Source organism: Pteropus alecto, unplaced genomic scaffold (genome assembly GCF_000325575.1).
Source record: "Pteropus alecto unplaced genomic scaffold, ASM32557v1 scaffold402, whole genome shotgun sequence".
Classification (NCBI taxonomy): Eukaryota; Metazoa; Chordata; class Mammalia; order Chiroptera; family Pteropodidae; genus Pteropus; species Pteropus alecto.
Window position 1 is genome coordinate 160,965 of NW_006432940.1, and position 5,939 is coordinate 166,903.

At 46.9% G+C, this 5,939-nt stretch overlaps 1 protein-coding gene across 2 annotated transcripts in view; it reads right to left on the reverse strand.

The window, feature by feature from the left end:
* Nucleotides 1-5,660, reverse strand: part of PPFIBP2 (PPFIA binding protein 2) — a 129,048-nt gene extending 123,388 nt beyond the window's left edge. For both annotated transcript variants that reach the window (XM_015586021.2, XM_025043780.1), the window contains exon 1: nt 5,518-5,660. The gene's annotated coding sequence lies outside the window, so the exon portion shown is untranslated. The remainder of the gene's footprint in view (nt 1-5,517) is intronic.
* Between the last annotated feature and the right edge of the window lie 279 nt (nt 5,661-5,939).

Sequence of the window (5,939 nt, forward strand, 5' to 3'; positions counted from 1 at the left end):
ACAGAAAGAGAGGCAGGAGTGGGGTGGGGGAGGGATAGGGTGGAGAGAGAAAGTTAAGAAGGAAGAAAGTGACAGAGGAGGGAAGAAAGACTCAAAACAAGATGAGGTAGGAACTTGACAGACCCAGCTACCCAGCTCAAAAGAGCCAAGAGGCTTGACAAGTTTTCCTCTTCCTCAAAGTCGAATCCCAGCATTCCTTGTATCTCTGTTTTTATTTAGTAATTACCAGAGGCCAGGCAATAATCTAAATGTTTTACATGCATTAACCCAGCTCTGCCTTAGCAAACAGAGGTGACCTCTCTGCCATGGCAATGGCAGGCCTCACCCTGAGGGGTTGGAGGCAGAGGAACCTGGCTGGGCAGAGAGGTGTGGAAGGGAGGGGTAATGAGGGGAGAAGATCCAGCCTCAGGGCCACTAAGTCTCTAGGCAGCTGTGCAAATTCTAGATAAGGTCCTCTCTCCTCATCCTACAGCTTTGGCCCTCCCCCAACCATTTGGATCTCTGACACTGGCCTCTGCTCAGAGGAGGTCCTCAGGGTGGTTGTCCTCCACCACCCCACTTCAACACTACACAGGCAACTTCTCATGACTGGCTGAATGTGTCCTTAAACTTTGTCCAGACCAAAAAAGAGGTGTTTCGGTCTTAGAATGCATCTTTCCATGAAACTGATAGATTGATCGGTGGTTACAAGTCCCAGAAAAACCATTTAATACACATATATTCACACTGAGCACTATCAAATATGACTGTTGATACCATAAAAGCTCTCCACACTTCCCATCAGCTCACAGATAGCTAGGCCACAGGACAGAAAGGACTCACAAGCCTTCACAACCCACTGTCACTGGCTGCCAGCAGACACTTCCCCTCTGAGTTTGTGACCTATAAGACTCCAGCCTTAGTCGTTCTGCAGGCTGAATTCACCCCAAACTTGGTCTCTTGCCCATTTTTCATTGCCTACTGGAATCTCCACCTGGACCTCCCGGTGGCTCCCCTCAGGCCAAACCCACTGTTCTCCAAAGGACAAAGCTCCAAGCCAAAGGCCCAAGAGGTCTGGTTTCTGCCACCAGCAGTTGGGTGATCCTGGGTAGCTTTCTTTGGGCTTCACCATTCTCTTGTGTAAAAATACAAGGGACATGCAAGAAACTACCCAAGGCTCCCTCCCGATTCCAAAAGGAATCACCCACCCTCATTTCCCTTCCCCCTTCCAAGAAGCTCTCCGTGCTTTCATGCTGCTAACAATTGCCTCATTCTTCTCCCAGCAAACTAGCACAAAATATCAGTGTCTAATTTGACTCTTTTCTTTCTCCCTCAAATCCAGTCAGTTACCAAATCCTGCAGGATTTCTTGTCAAGCTCACTCACCTGTTTCCTTCTCTCCATCCCTACTGCTATCGCCTTGATTTAGGTCCTAACTTACCTCAGTGGGTTAGTCCAACAGCATATTCTCAAAAGAAGTTCCTCTCCCTCCCTCCAACTTTCCCTTCCTAGCCCTGAAGCTTTCTTAAAGCACAGCTTTCACCATGTCATTTCCGTACTCAAAGACCTTTCATGGAATAAAATGTAAAGTCTTCAGCTTCAACTTTTAAGGACTTCTACAATCTTTCCCAGGCCTAAGACTCCAGCCTCACCCTCCCCACCCCACCCTATCCTATGACTCTAGCTATGTGGGCCACTCCTAATAGGGCTTGTCCTAGTCTTTCAGGTTCTGCTCTTATTCCTTCTCTCATCTACTGTGCAAAATACCCTGCCCCTTTCCCCCTTTACTGAGGCAAACATTGCAAAAACAGCTAGGTCAAGTCTCTTGCCTGCCACAAACTCTTCCTGAACATCTGCCACATGTAGGCCACACACAAGGGCTGATGCAGCCCTAGGGCAGCTCAGAATTTGCAGAACGTGTGGACAGAAACATGCAAATAAAGTGCCTAAGTACCACAGCAGAATTCTGTATTCAATGTTATGCATATATAATATTAGAGAGAAGAGTAAATATGTCTTAGGGTAGTGGGAAGAGAGGTGCTTCAAGAGTTTGATCTGCATCCTGAGGCATTAATAGTTCATTCACCTCACAGAGCAGACAAAAGGGCTTTCTGAGAAGAGGAAATAGTGTATGCAAAGGCAGAGAGGCACAAAGGATAGAAATTGTTGAGCTACTCAGTTTGGGGAACAGTGGAGATGCAGCTGGCAAGCTAAATTGCCAGCCTCTGCAGAGCCTTGAATGCCATACAAAGATGTTATAATTTATCCTTTCAGTGAGGCAATCCTATCCCATCTGCATCTAGACTTTTTATCTACAGATATATTATAGAGGTCAAGACTACTATACAACGTGGAACATGGTGATTAAAAGCACTGTGCACAATAAATGCTCAGTTCTCAATGTGTATACTGTGTATGTGACAGAGAAAGGCACATGAAAATAAGGATTACCAAGGAGCACCAAAGTAAGAATTACCTAGAAGCACTAAACAGAAATCATAAATTTCCTTAAAACAGCCCCCTGAAACTCGAAAGGCCTTGAGGCGATCTGGGTCTAAAGCTGAACAGAAGCTCTAGAACAGCTCCCAGATTATTTACCTGGTTGCATGAGCGATAAGAATGGACCTCCTGAAGATCCTCAATGACTAACAAGACCTGGCTTTCAGAGTCTGTGAAGGATATAGCCCACCTTTCTGAGACTACCTGTGGATTCTATGAAATCTGACACTGGGTGCTCTAAGGAAGGAGGGAAGGAGGAAGCAGGAAAAATAGTGACTCAGGAACTAACACAAAGCTGCCAAGAATTTCGGCCTAGTTGTGCCCACACCAAGTGGTGACAGTATCACATCTTTTCCCCACAGATGTCACCTCTTGAATGGGGGTGCAGTCTGGGAACTTAATAAATGCTTAAATGCCTCATAAGTTGTGTTCATATTAGCTCTTCCTTCTTGTGTTTTGCAATAGAGGATCCACCAGAGGATTTTAAGCAGGAAGCATCATGAACAGGTTTGTATTTCAGGAAAAAAAATTTCCGATGACCAGATAAAAAAACAACTTTAAATCTTGCCCTAAAAGCTTAAAGTGCATGCCATTCCTCCGCCAAAGCTGAATTCTCTCAGAATCGTTCCACTCTCCTCACTTAACCTATGCAGTCAATCTAGAGATGGATACTGACTGCCCATTCCCTGGCCCCTGTCCTATAGATTCTCTCTCTCTAGTTTCTCCTGCCTTAATGTCCCACTCTCTCAGGCCCAGTGTAAGGCCTCAATATTTCTATCCTGTTTGATTTTTCAGTGCCTAACTGGGCTCTCTACCTCTAGTCTTTTCCCTCAGGTCACTGCTTCTCACAGCAAGCCCAGAATCCACTACAGCAGTTCCCACCCAGCTTTCATTAGAATCACCTGGAGGAACTTGGCAAAAACATCCCAACCCTATTAAATCTGAATAGTTTAAAAACTCCCCAGGCAAAAATAAAAAAAATAATAAAATAAAAAACCTCCCCAGGCAATTCTGAGGCAGAGCCAGGTTTGCAAACTACTGCTCTAAAACTTGCTATAGATATTGAAGGGATCTTTCCTGCTAACCAGGTACATGGTAGAAATGCAGAATGTGAGGTCTCACCCCTGACCTAGGGATCAGAATCTGCATTTGAACAAGATCCTCAGGTGATTCTTAAGCTTGTTAAAAGTTGAGAAGCACTGCTCCAAAGTATTACCCGGACCATTCATCCCACAATATTTACTGGATTTTCTCCACATCAGACTAGGGTTTGGGAAGTTGGGAGGGTCAAGGGCAAAGGTCCCTAGCTTTAAGCTCACAGAAACATTAATTGGTCCCCTGCTTGAAACCCATTATTGGCTCCCATGCTTTCAGACAAAGTCCAGACTTCTGCACCTGGCCTTCATGGCCCGCTGGAGCCATGTTTTTCATCCCTGTCACCAACTATACTGTCTACCACTCGCCATAGGAGCCCACTTGGACAACTTACCACTTCTCAGGGCAAGCTGGTGCTTTCCTGCTACACAGTTCTCACAGCCCAGGTCACACACTCCCCACCTCCGACTGGAGAAACTCAGGAGAAATGCTTTGAGGTCCATCACACACATGTCACTCCCATCTTGAAATTACCTCAGATTTTCCCTACTCAGATAAAAGACAGGAATTCCCACAACTCTTTGCTCTTACCTCCTTCCTGGCATTGACCTCATTCTTGGTTTTAAAGTCAGCACACCTGCTATAGCCACCCCAGTAAAGAAGAGACCATGAAACTTCTGTCTCCCTAGTAGTAATAAGCTAATAATTGGCACATCATCAAATCTCAAAATAATTACAACAGCAACAATAATGTGTTAAATAAAATCATGGATGAATGCAGTAGGTGAAAAATTCACCATCTCCCTCATCATCCACTTTAAAGTCATTCAAATATGAATTTAAGCAGAATACAAATGGGCTGCCTCTCAAACCCAAAGAGAAATACATAATCTTTAAATCAAATAACATTTTGTGTTTCCATATACAAATAATAATCAAATACTGAACATGCTGAAGATGAATTATGTTTACAGCCAACTACTATGATTGGGCTTTTAACTACTTTTCTGTAGTTGAGCATTTAACTTCACAAAATGCAACATAAAATTTGGAAACACTTCAGATTTGTATTATAATCAATTAAGGAACTGGGAGAGGAAGGAGAGAGATGAAGACAGAAAGCTGACCAAAACTAGAAAGGGAGATGGATCTATACCAAATATCCAGCTGCTCTAAATGTAAAAATATAATACTCTGGATTGATTGATTGATTGATTTAGGATTAAAACATAAGGATTAAACACTGGCTAGGATGCCTGTTTCAATCCTACCCAAACTTTAGAAGTTCTGGTCTTTAGATATACAATCTAATTTTTAACTGAGGAAAAGCTGTGGGGTCTGGAGTCGGGATGTCTTGAGGGAGAGTAAGAGCCAACTTTCAAAGAGAACCATCCTCTTCCTGCAGTCTACTGGGACACAGGGGCTTGAGAGCTTCAAAAGCATGTTGCGTTTTTGCAATTACAGTATAGAGTTGGTCTCATCCCAGGCACTGCAACTGGACACACGCTCTGCTGAACACAGATTGACTTGGACAAACAGACCGCAAATTTCCCAACCACCTTGGGCTCTAGATTACGCCGCTGCTTCAGCTGACTGAGCAGAGCTCTGACGTACCACCAGTAACTGAGGTGACTGACCACCCAACTCATCCAGGGACATCCTGGCACCTGTCAGGGCGCAGACTGTCCGTAGGTCCCGGGCCAAAATGGATGGCGATTCGGAGCAAATCTTTTGGAGTTTATACCCTTCACCCCGTGTCTGGCCAGAGACGGGGGTATGGTCCCCGTCCTCGTGCCTGGGACACGCTCTGGGGCCCATACTGACAGTGATCCCACGCCCCGGGTAGTTCTAGGACCTGGGGAATCTGTTTCCCAGGCAATGTCCCTGCGGGGGCTCCCACTCCGACCGCGCAGCGGGCCTGAGGGCGTGGGGAGAGCCCACTGACCTGGGTGCGGGGCTCCTCTCCAAGTGGCTCAGGTGTGCGGGCCGCTCCCGTGTCCCTCCCACCTCCGAACATAAGAGCTGAGAGCCGCGTTGCAGGCCACTGACCCACCGACCAACTGACGGACCTACCAGCGGACCGACCGGCAGCGGCCTGGTCTGGAGCCCACGTGACGGGGGCGGGGACCCACGGGAGGCTCGTCCCGGAGCGCCCGCTTCCCCCGCCTTTCTTCCCCTGGGACCTTCCCTCTGCCACTCTCCCTCCCTCTCCTGCACCTTAGCGGCCCACAGACACCGGTCCGCCACAGATTCTAGTTCTTCAGGGACCCGCCTCATCAACCACGCCCCTTCGAACCCTTCGGCCTACCCCCCTACCCCTCCTCCTGGGCCGCTCTCCTAGTCTCCAAGTCCCGCCTCTCTCCAAAG